Source organism: Panulirus ornatus, chromosome 47 (genome assembly GCF_036320965.1).
Source record: "Panulirus ornatus isolate Po-2019 chromosome 47, ASM3632096v1, whole genome shotgun sequence".
NCBI lineage: Eukaryota > Metazoa > Arthropoda > Malacostraca > Decapoda > Palinuridae > Panulirus > Panulirus ornatus.
In genome coordinates this window covers 2086826-2105080 of record NC_092270.1, presented here as the reverse complement: position 1 = coordinate 2105080, position 18255 = coordinate 2086826, and the positions used below count along the sequence as shown (strand labels likewise).

General features: G+C 48.3%; 1 protein-coding gene across 1 annotated transcript in view; it reads right to left on the bottom strand.

Moving 5' to 3' along the window:
- LOC139763429 (uncharacterized) overlaps positions 1–15381 on the bottom strand; it is a 49342-nt gene extending 33961 nt beyond the window's left edge. The window contains exon 1 of the mRNA XM_071689464.1: positions 13411–15381. The gene's annotated coding sequence lies outside the window, so the exon portion shown is untranslated. The remainder of the gene's footprint in view (positions 1–13410) is intronic.
- Positions 15382–18255: the final 2874 nt, after the last annotated feature.

Genomic DNA, 18255 nt, shown 5'->3' with positions numbered 1-18255 from the left:
GGGCTTGTGTGATCTTGGGACGAATACGCGCAATCATTAATGCCCCAGTGGGAACCGTCTGATATAATGTGGAGTAAAACGCGTAATGATAGCCCCGGCGGCGCGGTGGGCCCTGCCATGTGCTTAATATCCTGCACAATGATGAGAGATTACCGACCGACCTCGCTAGCCCGCACCGCCGCGCGCTACGCTTGCCCTACACTGTCTCTTTACACGCTCGATTTATGCTTATAATAACTCTCAGTTAGCAGGAGCAAGTGTCGGGTGACGTTATATACAGCTGGGGCAGGTTGCGGGCCGTCCCCTTCGCCGGTGTGTAGCCAGAGAGGAGCAGGAGCAATGAGGGCATCTCGCCGCTCACGAGGTCGTCCTCCACAGGAGCAGCAGCCAGAGTGGTAATGCACAGCCACACACGTACCAGAAGATACAGAAGAAATAGACGCTCTTCACGTATAGGACGGGAGGGAAGGTACAGTGTTCTGATGGGTTGTGTCAGATAAAAGAGGGACTTTGTTGTTTATAGACAAAAGCTAGAGTAAGTGATGATCAACCTCATCAAGAAGAGGTTCATTCAGAAGGAAGTACTGTAAACCAGGTACGAAGGGTACTAATGTTAAACTCTCCTCTCCCTTGCAAATGGGAACCCGGGCATCTGGTTGCCAAGCCAGTTGCTGGGCTGGTGGGATATCACGCTCCTCCTGCTGCTGGCCTCACACTCTCACGTCTCTGTCATCAAGTACAACAGACGAGAGGGAAGGACGATGCCAGCGGGACTCGCCCCACCTCCCTCCTGCAGTTGCTAGGGAATAACCTCACCGAGGTGCAGCTTCGTCTTCCAGGAGGACAACGGATCCATCTGGAGTGCATGATGTACGTTTGTACGTACGTACGGTACTCTAGCCACACAAGCACGATTGTAATGACCCTTAGGCTTATCCTGACCCTTTGATCTTATCCTTATTGGTTAGGTCAGAGGGCCAGGACCTTCGTTGCTTCGGGGTTGACCCGTCGTAGCGATCGTAACGTTCAGTTGGGAAGGGTAATTAGGTGGTTCTGTTGACCATCCCGATTGGGCTTGAGTCTAACGGGGAGTTAAGGATGGACGGTTGTGGCAGGAGGGCAGGACGCGCTTGTGACACTGGTGGTGTCACTTGAGACAGCGAGACATGTGACACTAGGAGTGAGGCTGGTGTCACATGAGACACCCAGACGTACGTACACTTTGTCTTCATCTGCCTCCCAGCAGCTGGGGCCGGCCAAGCCTCATCTGTTGCCCCAGGATCAGAGAGAGAGAGAGAGAGAGAGAGAGAGAGAGAGAGAGAGAGTCCAAAGCACAGGGGTATCCAGCCAAAGTTTGATCTTAAGCTCTTTCGTGATTGATTAACTAGCTACTTTTCTTACCCCCTGATTATGTGATTCCTTAACTGTATGTTTTCAGCACGACGGTACGACCCTCGGTGATGATCATGTGACCTCTGACCTCTCACCACTGATCTCAACCGTAAAGGTCAGGTCAGATGCCACGTCTTTATACATAGAGGATTTTACCGCCGCTCTTAGAGAGCTAATCACCTTAGAGTAGAGATCAGTGAGTTTAAGAAGGTGCAGTTTACTGAGGAAAAATGTAATTGTAAATATTGCATCACATTCTTCACCTCTTCCCTCCTAACCATCGGGTGTTTAGTGCTGTTAGTATACGTGTAGTATCCTTATACATCCACAAGACGATCTAATGTATACTTAGGTTTGGGATGTCCATGTTCATCCATGATGAATGTTTCCCTCCTGGCCAGGGGAGTGGCGGAGTGCCGCGTACACGTTGCTAAGCAGCAGCACCAGGGGGCGGGGTGGCACTAGCCCCTCCCACTGGGCCTCATCCCGGCCCCACACGACCTGCACAATACCACGACGGCAGTCCAGCACGACACAAGCAGGTGTTCGTGTACACGGAGAGTCTTGCTCTTAACACCCTGCCCCAGTTCTACCACTCTCCCTGTCTCACTTTCCCTTCCTCTCTGTCTGTCTCCCTCTTTCTGTGACTCAGACCGGCCCTGCTGAGGGATCTGATAAGCCTGCTCACACACGCATCCCCCGCCAGACGCCCGGCCTGTCAGGTCCACACCCCTGCCATGCCCGGACTGGTCTTCATCCTTCTTCCCTCATCTCTCGTCTCTCCCGTCACCTTCATCCACCAGCTGTCTTTCCTGCACTTGCTCCCCTTCCTCCGCCGTCGTCTCTCCAACCAACTACCTCCATCCCTCCCTCATCGCTATCTCTTCATATCCCCCCCCCAACCACCCCGACATTTTCCTTACATCCATCGACCTCCCTACTCCACCGTATCTTTCTTCATCCACCCCCTTCCTTCCACTGTCCTCATCCATCTCTTTCCCTCCTTCTACGGTCCTAACTTCACCTACTGGCATCACCCTCTCCCTATCTTCCTCCCAGTCCTTGCCTCCCTCACCATCTTCTATATATTTTAAGACTTCCTTTGTTTGCTCTTATTCCCTTATTGGTTAACCTTCCCATACTCATTTACCTTCTATTCGCCGTTTTCTTCTCATCCACTTCATTCACCACTTTGTCTTCATCACAGTGTTGCAAAGCTTTAAGGAACTTTTCTTTATACAAAGATACATTCATTGATCAGGCTTGTTTTCTATGTACTAAACTATCGTCATCCACAGCACTTCTCCCATCCAGCAACCTCTTTCTATTTCCCCGCATTTATTCCTTCATCCGACAGCTTTCCCTCCTCCTCCAGCATTGCTACATCGAACAGTCTCTCATCCTCAGTCTCCATCAGCATACTTCCCCAGCTTGTGCGGGTCTTCCACCCACAGTCTCCACAAGAATTCCTCTCATAGCGTCCGTTGGCAGGTCTTATCTCCACAGCTTTCATCAACCTCGCCAACCACAGTCCCTGTCCTGCCGATTCCTCACTCCCACGAGACTCCTTTCCCTCCTGATCCTTCTCCAGCCTTCATGGGTCTTCGACAGCCCTCCCAACCGAGCCTGCAACTTGTCCCTCGCCCAGGGTTCTATGCAGTCCTACATCCTTCAGCCTATCTTACTTGATCCTCCAACAGTTGTCCATCAGTACTCGCCTCCAGTTTCCCTTACTGTTTCTTCCCCCCGGCCCCCCCCCAAAAAAAAAACTTTCATTTTATACGTCTCCGCTAACACGAGCCTTCATCACCTCTTCTTCCATAACGTGCTCGTAGCCTTCCTAAATAAACCTTCCTCAGCCACTCATTCTGCGCCTCCTCAACCTTCCCTCACAGCCGCCACTAGCCTCCTCCTCCTCCTCCTCCTCCTCCCCACTGCTCCATCATCCCCCCCCTGCATTGGCCTCCCAGACCCACACATGAAATGTCCCCTCTTGTCACATGAAAGACGGAGTCACTTTAGTGTACTGTATCATTTCTCATGCCTGCGCCAAGAAGCACCAGCCTACCAAATAACGTAAACCCAACTTTTTTCCCTCGCGTTCTTGTAAACAACCAAAGAGACGTCATATTATCCATGGTACAAATGTTGTAAAAAAGAGAGAATGTTTACCGTGTCAGTTCAGTTCATTTGAAAGTTAGTGATGTGGGCGAGGAGCCATCATACATCCAGCCGTAAAGTCCACCTCAGCACTTACATGAACATAAACATCGCAGGCAGCTGGTTCATGAGCGCCTGCGTCCATGATTGGACAGCTGGTGGCGGGCGCCGTGAGCCAGGAACATAAATAGACGTGCATGACCCAGTAGAAGGTCAGACGCCCTCCATGATGCCTGAACTCGTAGGATTTTTGTTATATGTGTGACGTGCAGGATGCAGATTCTGGATTTTTTAACGAAAACCATCACCATTAGGTAAACATTACGATACGAGAGCATATATATATATATATATATATATATATATATATATATATATATATATATATATATATATATATATATAACCCCCCCGTATCTTCACCTCTGTCTTTAACCTCGCTCGCTATGCGTTAAGAAGCCTGACCCTATAAATATGACTTCCATCTTCCCGTACCATCTGCTGTGTGGTGAGAGCAGAAGTTTGCAAGGCTCGGAAAAAACAACGAGAAAATGAGGAGGTAGTACGCTGGGGCCCCTGTGTGTGTGTGTGTGTGTGTGTGTGTGTGTGTGTGTTGGGGAGGGGGGGAGGTTATTGCTGAAGCTAAGGCTGCTTCAAAATCTCTCAAACAGAACACAGACATGACTGCCGCTGCTGCTGCTGCTGCTATAGTCTCTCTCCTCAGAGAAATCACTGCTCATTCAATCTATGTTTGGAGGTGCATTCCTCGTCTTCCCCATCAAAAGACGGTGTCTGTAGATGTTCAAGGTCTTGATGCAAGACAGGGGAGAAAAACAATGAGCGTTCGAAGTTCTGCGAAAACAGCAGACGACAGAGGCGTTCTCTCATGACTCAAACGACTGAGGACGTGGAGAAAATTTATGTTTTACGGAAGTGAAGCCACGGTGGATAAGAGAGTCCTCGAGCGAAGCGACGTTGGTGGGATAGTCGAAAATCAATGAGAATTTGTATAGTTTAGTGGTCTTCGATGTAGTGAATTCATAGGGGTCATGAATTCACAGGGATAGGTAGATCATACCATACAGGAGTCATGGGTCACTCAGGTCACGGGAGGTGGTGAAATAATGGTTGCTTCGTTACAGAGGAGTAGGGGTCATGACGGAGATAATGATAAGATAGGGTCATGACAAGAGATAGTGATAAGATAATGGGTATAAGTTGAGTCATTAACAGGCAATTACTTGGGTCACAAAGTCTGAGGGAAACTGATTGAGAGAGGCATGGCTGTCAACAACAGGAGGAGTGTCACGCGGTTGTGCCTGTATGAGACACAGTTGTTAGTGTCACGTAACTGTTGGGGTGTCAGGTGACCGGCGTTGTGTCAGGCAACAGTAACGGTGGTGGCTTTATGAACAGTGTTGATGGGCAGAAGTTATGGTTTCGAGCAGCTGTGGTCATATCAGGTAACTGTGGCGATGTCAGGCAGTGGTGTTTTCAGGCAGCGTTGATGGTGTCAGAAAGTGGTGGTAAAGTCAGGCACCGTGACAGTGTCAGTCAACGATGTTGGTGTCAAACGTCAGTGTTGGCTGTACTGCCACCACTAGACTCTATCGACTCATGTCATATATATAGTCAACGATTTCACTGATTTCCTCAGCATAAATTCACTCAAAGAATAAACCAATAAAGCTTGAAGATAGACAAAAGATTATTGTAACAGAAAACATTCAGAAGATATTGAATAAACCGAATATATCTGAAATGCAGCCTTTAGTCAGCCTGGTATCGCCACTTAAGAGCTTTTACAAGGACGTCGTGACGCCTGTTCTACAGGAAAGAACCTCCTCCCAACGGTAACACGGACCCTACCGCGCCTGGCGAGTTGCACAAGGAGAGGCAGTAGCTACAGCAGCAGCAGCAACAGCAGGAACTGCACCAGTCACAGGAGCAGCAGCAGCGCCGGTGTGTGTGTGTGTGTGTGTGTGTGTGTGTGTGTGTGTGTGTGTGTGTGTGTGTGTGAGTACGGGACTAATACAGTGCTTAAGACAAACGAATCCTCCGTAATGAGCGACGGTGGGCCCCCGCCAAGCCGCACCGAGTCATTGATGGGATGTGTTTTTATTGACTCCTCTGACAGATCATCCCGCTTTTTGCCTCCACTCAGGGATAGAAGCTCCCCCACCTCCCAGGCCCTGGCCTCGACGGAACTCAAGTGTGCACAGTAATCGCTGCCTGAAACCAAGGTATTAATTTCTTGTTACTATGTGGTTGATGGTAATTACCGACTTGTGGCAGAAGGTAATTACTGATGCGCTGTTAACCAGCGAGGCGTCAGATAAAGCTTTAATGGGATGATTTAGTGGCTTCACCATCACTGTGGCTGCCTTGGGAAGAGGGGAGTGTGTGGTGGACAGGGGGGAACAGAGGGGAGTGAGTGGTGGCTGGTAGGAGGGGAGAGGAGTGTGTGGTGAACAGGGGGAAAGGAGGGGAATGTGTGGTGGCGAGCAGGAGAGGAGGGGAATGTGAGGTTGACAGGGGGAACAAAGCAGTATATGTGGTGGACAGTAGGAGGAGAGTGGAGTGTGTAGTGGCAGTGAGAGAAGAAGAGAGATGTGTGTGGTAGGCAGTGGAAGGAGATAGATAGATTGATAGAAAGATAGAGATAGATAGATAGATAGATAGATAGATAGATAGATAGAGAGAGAGAGAGAGAGAGAGAGAGAGAGAGAGAGAGAGAGAGAGAGAGAGAGAGAGAGAGAGAGAGAGAGAGAGAGAGAGAGTGTAGTGGTGGTGGTGGTGTGTTTTGTGCTGGTGTGGTGTGTCGCATGGTGGTGGTGGGCGGTTGTGGTGTGTTGTGTAGTAGTGTTGTGTGGTGGTGTGTGGTGGTGGGTGGTGGTGTGTGGTGGTGTGTGGTGGTGTGTGGTGGTGTGGTGGTGTGTGGTGGTGGTGTGTGGTGGTGGTGTGTGGTGGTGGTGTGTGGTGGTAGTGTGTGGTGGTGGTGTGTGGTGGTGGTGTGTGGTGGTGGTGTGTGGTGGTAGTGGTGGTAGTGGTGGTGGTTGGTGGTGGTGTGTGGTGGTGGTGTGTGGTGGTGTGTGGTGGTGTGTGGTGGTGGGGGCATGAGAGGTATCAAGTGCCGGCGAGGTCACCCTCCCTGCTGAACCTTCAGCTCGGCCACGCTGGACTGTGATGGCTGCCGCCGCTGCTCCAGACTAAACAGGTTCATGAAGAGCTAAGTATCACGTTACGCTGCAGGATGACAGCCGCTCCCGCTGTAAACCCCCGGCTGACGGCTCCTCACCCTCACCAGGAAACCCATGTGATACAAGTGACCCACACAGGCCCGGGTCGTAATGGCATCCATCAGGGACAAGACGGATGCTTCCGAGGACCTGCGTCCTCCCTCGTGAGGGTAGATAGCACCACAGGTCATAAGATAGTACCACAGGTCATAAGATAGTACCACAGGTCATAAGATAGTACCACAGGTCATAAGATAGTATCACAGGTCATAAGATAGTACCACAGGTCATAAGATAGTACCACAGGTCATGAGATAGTACCACAGGTCATAAGATAGTACCACAGGTCATAAGATAGTACCACAGGTCATAAGATAGTATCACAGGTCATAAGATAGTATCACAGGTCATAAGATAGTATCACAGGTCATAAGATAGTACCACAGGTCATAAGATAGTACCACAGGTCATAAGATAGTATCACAGGTCATAAGATAGTATCACAGGTCATAAGATAGTACCACAGGTCATAAGATAGTACCATATGTCATGAGATAGTATGACAGGTCATAAGATAGTACCACAGGTCATAAGATAGTACCACAGGTCATAAGATAGTACCACAGGTCATGAGATAGTGCCATATGTCATGAGATAGTATGACAGGTCATAAGATAGTGCCACAGGTCGTGAGATAGTACCACAGGTCATAAGATAGTAACACAGGTCATGAGATAGTACCACAGTTCATAAGATAGTAACACAGGTCATAAGATAGTAACACAGGTCATAAGATAGTATCACAGGTCATAAGATAGTACCACAGGCCATAAAATAGTACCACAGGTCATAAGATAGTACGACAGGTCATAAGATAGTACCACAGGTCATAAGATAGTAACACAGGCCATAAGATAGTGCCACAGGTCATAAGATAGAAATAAAGGCCGTATGATAGTGCCACAGACCATAAGATAGTACCTCAAGTCGTGAGATCGTACCTCTGTCCAAAAGATACTACTACAGGCCGTAAGATAGTACCACTGGCCAAAAAATAGTACCACAGGCCACAAGATAGTACCACAGGCTGTAAGATGGTACCACAGGCCACAAGATAATGCCACAGGTCATAAGATAGTACCAGAGGCGTTACGGCAGCACTCCTGGGGGACCAGATAGTCCTAGTGCTCGCTGGCATTCGTATGGCAAACATCATTCGATTCTACTCTTAGTTGGTCTTACGGGAGTCGAGAGTGAGGGAGTTGCGGTAAGAGTGGCGAGGTGTGTGTGTGTGTGTGTGTGTGTGTGTGTGTGTGTGTCTGTGAGTGTTGTGTGTGTGTGTGTGTGTGTGTGGCGGGTGGGCCTGGCCTGGCCTGGCTGGGCAGTGGTGGGCTGACCTCCGGCAGAGCACGAGTGAAGGAGACTCGTAATGACTCCAGAGTGACCGCCTCCCTCGCCGGCCAGTTATAACAACACAACACTCGCCCTCCTCACAACAATCCCCCTCCCCCAACCCTTGGAAAATCACAAGCTTTAACCGCTTCGCCGCGACGCTAACGACGACCACCCTGACCCTGCGAGCCTTAAACCACGCCGTTAACGACCCTGCGATCCTTAAACCACACCGTTAACGACCCTTTAGGTATGATGGTCCGACCCTTGAAGGATGACGTGAAAGGTCAGGATATCATCGTACATTCAGGTCAAGGATCACGCCATTATACCTAACGGTCGTATCGACGTGCTCAAGGGCCGTCCCGTAGTGCCCAAAGGTTGCACCAATGTGCTCATGGGTCGTACTGTTGTGCTCAAGGGTCGCACCGTCGTGCTCAGGAGTCGTACCGTCGAGCTGAAGGAGTTAAACAGCTATATTCTCTACATTCATTTAGTCTCCCTCAAGATGCGCCACATCATTGTCAGAGCAGGGCGTGTGCTCGGTAGCAGATTATGCACAAAGAAACACACTACACACAGCCAGACGCACTTCAAGGCCAGATCCTCCGTGAAGGACTTCAAAATAAGGTCAATGGTTGCTGCTTCTCCGAGCTATATATATATATATATATATATATATATATATATATATATATACTTCCCACGTATTCCCTGCGTGTCGTAGAAGGCGACTAAAAGGGGAGGGAGCGGGTAGCTGGAAATCCTCCCCTCTCGTTTTTTTTTCAATTTTCCAAAAGAAGGAACAGAGAAGGGGGCCAGGTGAGGATATTCCCTCAAAGGCCCAGTCCTCTGTTCTTAACACTACCTCGCAAACGCGGAAAATGGCGAATAGTATGAAAGAAAAAAAAAAGAATGTATATATATATATCAATTTACGTCTCATGTAAAGCGTCCACCGTCCACCTTCCCTTGGGTTGCGTCAGAGAGAAGTCTGATCCACTTGTAGGGGAGGGCCTCAACCCCATCATAGGCTAGACTTAAACATTCTTGGCGTTATACCCTTCCGTCATTGAACCCATGTGTCTCATTATTGATTGATGTTAAGTTCCACATTTCCAGCACAGTGGGTACGAATTGTCTCGGCCCTTCATTGCGTCTGCGCGCCATCCTTGGGTAAAAAGAATTCTGGTCTTTGACCTGACCTACGAGGATTAGGTAAGAGTTCAGGCCCACCATAGTAAGGATCTTACCGTCGTGCTCAAGGGTTTGTGCTCCTGCTGGACTCAAAGTGACAAGGTCTTGGAATATATTCTAACATCACACAAACTTTTCTGCACGTCATGTTTTATTGTCATGCAGATTAGCTCTCATATTGGTACAGGCTGCTGATGAAAGACCGGGACATTGTGGTCCAATGTTCAGTTTTGACTGAAATAACATGAGGTGGTAGGAGACACGCCAATCAGACGCGTTTTAAGTAATAACATGAGAGCCGTAAACATGGTGAAGGAATCTTATAAAACTAAATTCAAAGCAATCCGTCTTCTTCAGTGTGTTATCGTCTTACTCTGTGATATTTTAGTCATATTGACATCTTGTAAGATGAAAATATTCGTGAAATTCCTCGCTTCTTCAGATAGTAACCCTAGCAGAAACTTTTCGTCCATACAGATATTAATCCTTATTCAGAAATATTTTTTAGTTTGTTTCCCCAAAAGGTTTAATCTGGATGTTATAGCTTCGCATTAAATTGGCGGTAAATATCATACGAGCGACTAAAGAAAAAGTTTTGTGATAATGGCTTTACTCGACTGTGTCAAAGCCACTCTAAGACACACTCGCTAGTTGACGGTCAGTCGTCATTTGACTACAGCTGCTCGTAAGATATAAGCTAAAACATTGTTAAACTAAAGAGAGAACATAAAGTATGGGGCAGACCTTCCCTTGCGCTCTGTGTTGTACGACGATATAACAGCTCCCGTAGCAACACCCTCCCGTAGGATCTCCAACACCATCACCGTTATTCGCCGATACGCCAGTATGGGTCGGTGCGTTACCCGTTGTGCCGCCTAACATCAACTCTGTCTTCCGTTAAGCCTTACTGTTGTTACCATCCATCCATTGCTTCTTCTTGCAGTCTCTATCATCTGCCGTTACTCTACGATCGTTTGTAGACTTTTTCTTATATATCATTATCACCTGCAGCTGCACTGTACTGATTGATTCAAACAGCAACTGACCACTGGGTCCTTTCGAGTTCGTTTGTGGTACTGAAAGGAAGGTATCAGAAACTCAGATTAGTGTGGTAAGGGTAGAAGGACGTGCACATGTGTTTAGATGAAACCTGTAGACTTTTCATTTAACTAGATCGGCGCAAAATATGTTTTACGTGGATCGGAAACACAGTATTTAACAGGTCTATTCATAAACGTATCTTTGGTACTGCAGTCGCCCACGAGTTTCTATCTATTACTACAAATGAAATCTGTCGAAGCAGGCATTAAGTAGCTTGTTAGATCGAGAATATCGAAGCCTTTGATAAATTTGAATACCTGTATGAGATCACATCTTAATCATCCCTTACTAAGCTAAATAGATTTTAGTCGTTTTTTAGGCTCTAAGGATTTCTGCCTCTGTCCGGGAATAATCTTGGTACACGACGCTTTACTCTCTCCATTCTGACTCTTTTTCAAGTAGGGTGATCAAAACTGAGCATAAGATTCTAGGTGGGGACGCATCAGTGAATTATAAAGAGAAAGGATGATATTCCAAGACTTATAATTCTAAAGCCCTTGCTATGAATCCAAGAATCTTGTTCGTTCTTTTTTTTCTATTGATTCTGTGTACTGCTTACTTAGCTTTAACTTCTCAGAGATCATTACAACCATCTTTTTCTACATCTACCTTTTGTAGCTCAAAACAGTTCAAACTACATGTTCTCTTCTCTTTTGTGATACCAATATGTAAAGCTTTGCTGTACTTACAGATATTAAGATTCATTTGCCACCATTGAGCCTTGACCATCAGTTTTTATATCTTAGTTTGAAGCTGCAAGTGTTTAGTTTTAGCTGGAGATTTATTTCTCAGCCTAGTACCGTCTGCATCTTTTCGTATCTTACAGTGTAGACCAAATCATCAATATAATTAATTATCATGAGAAAGAGATCCATTTCCAAAATTGATCCCTGTGGCACACCACTTGTTACGTCCAACCAATTTTCTGATCTCGAAAGTACAACCGCATTTATACCATGTCGCTAAAACCTTGCTAGTAACCTTTGTTGCGGAACTATGTTGAATGCATTTGAAAATCTAAGTAGATGACACCATCTATTGTACTTTCATATTAAATGTTGATTATATCATAAGAGAAATCAAGCAGCTTTGTCAGACATATTACAGTCTGCTCTATCATCATACTTGCCACTTTTTCCTTACATGTCACTGTCATGACACCACTGTCTGTCACCATCATAGAGTATTAGTTTCTCTACCAGGTCACCATACCTGTCACCCTGTAGTGTATCTTACGCTAGAACAGATGCTGTCAACACCATGCTACCATGCTCATCATTATGTTCTGGGACCTGCACTACGTCATTGTATTTTACGTACCTCTCACCAGCATTGTCCCGCTACCAAACCTGACATCACTAAGACTGTTCCCATCACCATACCTCCTTCTTCCATCAGTATGCTGTTTCCATACTTGCCACACGTCATTCATCATAACTATAGCTTCTACCGCATGTGTACTTCCTACCACCACTACACCAGCCATCATTACCACACCTTCCACCTTCATAACATCGTAACACTACCCTTTCTCATCACTGTCACCATACCTTTTCCATAACCATACACTATGTGATGAAGCACTAAAATACTCACGAAATTAACAAGACACTTTCACCATTAGTGTTTATGTCATCAGCACAGGAGGCTGTCACCATAAAGTATAACTCAACCTTTACTGTAAAGTACTTAATTGTGAACCCAGTGTGCTTCTTGCCATCTCCGTTTCCCGCACCATATTTCCCACCTTAGCAATTTGTACGGTAATTCTTAATGTTCTCTCATCACCATTGCCACCATATCTGATGTCACTGCCATATCTGCTATCACTAGTACCACTGTTATCAAACCTGATAAAGGTTATATTCATTCCCTTCCTGTATGTGTCATCCCGCAACACCATTCCTCCTATCATGATACCCAACACCATTACTGCCCTAACTATTCAACAACCTTGTTAACCACTGTCACCAGTGCTTGTTGATCTTATAGTAGAGTCCAACCCGCAGTTTACATGTGACATCTGGTGTAGTGTGAGGCAAACCTGGGTCCTCTCTGACTGCCTGTGTTAAAGGTACGTACTATACTTCGTGTGTACTGCCTGCCTGCTCACCCACCGCACACTAATGTCCTTATAACACGAGCTATGACAATTACTGGCCTTAGGAAACAACCATTACCCAATCCAACCACAGTTCTACCGCCACATCACCAGCTTGCTGAGCTCACACAAAACGAGCCTCAAAATAGGGCTTTTACGTATGATGACAAGAGATATAGTTTTTGTTGTTCATATTGTTTACTCTGGACTAATGTGGTAGTGTGGAGGAGCAGGTGAGTGGCGGTGGTGTGTCTGGTCTTGGTGCTAAGTTGAGGGCACTGGGGGAAGGAGCAAGGCTTTACAGGGTCTGTCCCAGGCAGTCTAACATTTGCTGTACTTGTCTAATACAAGTGGCAGAGGTGTTCCACACTGGCCTCACCAGTATTTCACGAGCCACACTCCACACCTGGGTGTCCTCATCCAAGAATAAGACTGACGTCTCGTTGCAGTAGTGGCCCTAAGGTCTGAGGAGGCAATCCGTGTTGTACCGCGGGCGTTCCTTACAGCGAGGTTACCGCCAAACAGCCCCTTATAACGGGGTTGAGACTAGCAAGGTCTAGGCCAACGGGGCAACGCTTCACTTTTCCCTTAAACTTCGTACGTTCCGCTTGGTATCGGACGGCCCCCCACTCCCAGTACACCCGAGACACACTGCTACACTGTTTCACAAGAGAGAAATAAGGGGAGTAGATTAGCGTGGACTACAACACAGCGTTAGGTAGTTATCCGAGTACGGATGGTGGGGGCGGGAGTAGAAGCGGAAGACCTACATAACGGAGGCTCAAGGCCCTGCGTCTCCCAGACAGCGTAGGGAGACGTGTCACTCACCTTCGCTCGCACGCTCAGGTGGCCCGTGTCTGTCTGGCGAGGGTCTGAGGCTGGTGCTGTAGCGGTGGAGCTGCTCCGTCCACGAGGCCCAACACTCCCGTCAGAGCCCCACACACGCTCCCTGGACTACACCAGGCTTCCTCCGCGGTTCACTGGGTCCACAACACACCAACACACACCAGATGGTATTTCCAACTCTTCCTTTTTCTCCCCTCCCCCTCCTCCTTAACCTGCGCAAGACGCAATATATATATTGGCACTTGGTGGGGATGCGGAGGCTAGCGCAGTGCAAGGAGTGCCACAGACCCAGCAGCTGGTGGTGTGGTGGGGCAGACACCACAACTCACGTGAGGGAACACCACACTGCCGGCACGGCACTCTCCTGCCCCACGTCACCTGTCACGCACGTCCACTCGTCGTCACAAGCATCCTCTCTGGCAGCGGGAGACGAGTGTGGGGGGGCCTCGCACGCTTCACGCGAGACAGATTCAGGCCAATGATCATAAAGGAGTTGTGAGCGAGGCACGTGGTGGGTGCTGACTGTCAGGGTGAGGCGTGGTGCACGGTGGGCGTGCACCAGGTATTGCACGGTTCACAAGTGGTCAACTCAGGCATATCACGGGGCCAGTCAGTTCCAAATACAACTTTACTCACTGTACAAGTTTTCCGCCTGTGTTGTTTATGCTCGAGTCCGTCAGTGCCTCACCAGGTTTTCTTCAGGCCGTTGAGGATATTGTCAGTCTGTGGCTTATGTCTCCTGCGTCGCCACCCGCCAGGGTTTTTCCACTTCGTTCTCTGGATATCTCTCAGCACGCGACGTTCTGTGTTTCAAAATACAGTTAGCTTTGTTTCTGAGTTACCGCACAGGGGTTGTAAGGTCACGTATTTTCAGTAGTGTTTGGGCATGGGTCATACCGTCCTCGTACGTTCGAGCATAACCATCTGCTGTGTACCTGATCAACACGTCACTTCACAAATCCAGATCAGTTTCACGTGTGTGTCAGCCCAGTGGTGAGGCAGGCAGAGGAGCCTTCTGCTCCCCACTGCTGGGGGCCTGCTTGCTCCCCGGCACCCCAGCCCCTGGCTCGCCAGTGTCACCACCTCTCGCACGCCCTCACCCCTCCCACGGTCACCAGGCCTGCTGGTGAGGTGGTGGTGACGGCGTGATGGAGGTGATGGTGTCGGTGATGGTGGTGGGGTAGGTGAAGGAGCGCCTCCTGCTGGGTGAGTGGAGCGGCCGCCACCGTAAGGCTCACTCGCACAATGACAGGAAGACGATCATTTGACCCCTTCCTCCTGTGTTTACGTTAGGAGGCAGCGTAGCGCGGCGGCCGGCCTCACTCACACGCACGCACGCACGCTGCGCGGTCAGGCCGCTGCTGGTCTGCTTGTGCACGGAGACGGCCTGCTGCTGCTGCTGCTGCCGTGTGCACACCGCCACTCCACACATGCACTGCACCACCGCCCGCCTTGTTGCATGCAGCGCACCGGCCCGCGCTCAAGGCCAGCCCCGCTGGCGCGCCACGTCCCTCCCGAGTCTAGGCCCTCCAGCAGCTGCTGCAGCATCAGCAGCAGCAGTAGCAGTAGCAGGGGCCAGCAGGACCACACCGCCCCTACCAGCAGCTACCGCGCCGCCACCAGACACCCACACCTCGGCAGACACCCTGACGGTGTAGTGGCTCCTCCGGGCCGTGACACTCGGTGTCGCCGCCACCGTCTGCACCACCTCACAACCCACAGACACTCGTGCAGCCAATCACAAGCCTCGTGAGAATGCCAACCAGGATCTTACTGGCTAACTGTGTGGTGCCCCCGAGTACGGTGCGGGGATGCTCTCCTGGCCGACCCACACACAACACTCGTCTGGATGCTGACAGTGATGCAACTAGTCACTACACACCAACATACGCACACACCAACCTACATACATATGCACGCACTCAGACCTTCACAAAAAACGTGGACACAGCTCAGTCGATTTAGGCAAAAGAGTTTAGACACTTCGTGTGGGTATGTATATATGTATATGAGTAGGACACATTATATATATATATATATATATATATATATATATATATATATATATATATATATATATATATATGTATATATATATATATTCAATTATATCTACTATAACTGTATATGTAAATCTATATATGCGTTTGCTTACATAGAAGTTTATACATAATATTAATTCTATAATATATATATATATATATATATATATATATATATATATATATATATATATATATATATATATATATCCTTTTTCTTCTTTTAAGTCGTGTGTGTACATTATCGTGGCCACCAGGACTTGCTCCTTAAAGGGAACCTTGATTACGTCATCCATGCGAACATCCTGCACACACACACAGCCGAGAGGAAGACATCTGGGTTATATTTCTCTTCACCTTATGCCGGCTGGAGCAGGAGGAGGCACCGTATACAAGCAGTGATGGCGTAGTTTACACACTTGCAACGGTAAAGTTAGATAAAATGTCATCCTATTTGGTGGACATGATCGCTGACGTAAACGCAGAGGAGCCAAAAATTCCTGGTGGTGTCTGTTAGGCACAACACTCTACGGCAGGAGAACCCTCAGTACACCCCATCCACCGCCAGGTACCTTACTACCTCACTACTCCCCTCCTCACAACATCCAACATGGCCACCCTTACTTTCCGCAAACACTCCTGTCCATCTTTCCTTACGACGCTCCTTTTAGCCTAGTCTTCCACTGAAACCCGACCCTCTATGTTTGTCCTCCTTCTGCACTCACATCAGGCCATCTTCCCTCTCTACAACCTGACCTGGTCACCTTCCCTTACAACATACACCCATGTCCGCCTTCACTCACAACACACACACACGTGTCCTCCTTCCCTCAGTACATCTACGCCAGGTCACATTCCACCATTCCACTCATGAATTGACACCTTCCCTCGCTACGCCTACATTTGGCCATCCTCCCTCACAACATCCACCTTCCTTCACTGTCCTCATCCTCGCTCCGACTTCCTTTATCACACTCACGACCGATCCATCCACACCCCACCCGTCTGTAGGACCCGCTCACCCTCACAGCATTTCCTCCAACCTCAGTCAGACTGACCCTGATCCACCAACCCCAGAACAGTTGCCCCAAACTACACCCGCCCCTGGAACGTCCCTCCCACCGTACGTCCTTCACTACACCTTCCCTTCCGTGATACAACTATCTGTAGTCCACTTAATCTCTCACCAGCTGTGGTTTGTCATCCTGAACTACAGTGGTCTGCTGTCTACTCTTTTCCTTAACAGATATCCCTGGGCCACACCCTCCATCACTTCAGCCAATAATGGCCCATCCTTCATCATTTCCCGCAACTTGTCCACTTCCTCTCGTTCTGCTCATCATTGCCTTGGACCACACAGCAGACCGCACAGCAGGGGTGACCCTTCTTGGCCTCTCCTCTGCAGGGGAACCCTGACGCGCCTTCCTTCAAGGCAATCATCCATTGGCCACACACATTCACCCCGAACGCAACCTGTCCGATAAGCAAACCCCTGACCCACCTCCAGTCACAATACCCACTCGCCCCTGACCCATCTCCAGTCAAAATACCCACTCACTCCTGACTCATCTTCTGTCACAATACCCACTCGCCCCTTACCCATCTCCAGTCAAAACACCCACTCACTCCTGACTCATCTCCTGTCACAATACCCACTCACCCCTGACCCATCGCCAGTCACAATACCCACTCGCCCCTAACCCATCTCTAGTCATCATACCCACTCGCCCCTGACCCATCTCCAGTCGCAATACCCACTCGCCCCTGACCCATCTTTAGTCACAATACCCACTCGCCACAATTCACTTTCCTTCACTACACCCCCAGGTGCGCTTTTCCCAATTACATGCACCCTTGACTTACCTTCCTGCAGTACACCCACTCCTTATCCGTCCTCCTTCACTGTTTCTGCACTTGACTCATCATTCCAGACTGTATCCTACGCTGGACTATCCATACCTCACTCCGCTACGTTGGACTATCCATACCTCACTCCGCTTATCCCAGGATTATCCTCCCTAACTCTAATTATTTCCAGCCCAGCTCACAACCTGCACCCGCCACTCTTTAATCTACAACTTAGTAGCTCTCTGTTCTTTAATGAACCACTAACTGGTCCTCACCTTCCTGAACTTCTGTTAGCTCTTTTCCTACCTTGCTCCTGTTGAGCGTTCATTTGTAGGTCCTTCTTTTACCGACCCTCAGCTTACTCGCTCGTGTGTGTGTGTGTGTGTGTGTGTGTGTGTGTGTGTGTGTGTGTGTGTGTGTAATTAACTGTTAGTACTGTATGGTGAGGAAGTTCTCTATTCGTGAGGCCTCATCTCTTGAACTTTCTCTTCTACCATGTAGTCTTAAATTTCTGTATGCTGTCTACATTAACCTTGTCTTCAGTCATTCGTTCCATTCCTCCACCGCTGTTATACTAAAACAAAAAGCATTTCTGTATCCTTTTTTTTTCAACAAATTTTTTGCTTGATTTCATGTTCTCCAGTTTTTCTGTTCCTTCATGCCTCGGAGAACTGTTCATTTTCCATGGCATTGATTTGTTTAAAAAAAACAACTTGCTGTTTGTGATCAAGTCACTCGCCATTCTTCTTTTTTTCCATGTTGGGAAAATTCTAACCCTGTAGCCAATCTATGTCCCTTAGTTCTCTTAATTTTGGCACCATCTTTGTTGCCCTTCTCTGGCCCCTCTCTATTAGATCTTTGTTCTTCTCTAACTGCGGAGATAAATCTTAAGAAAGGGCATATTTTAGTTTTAGCCGTATATAGGTTTCGTACAGCT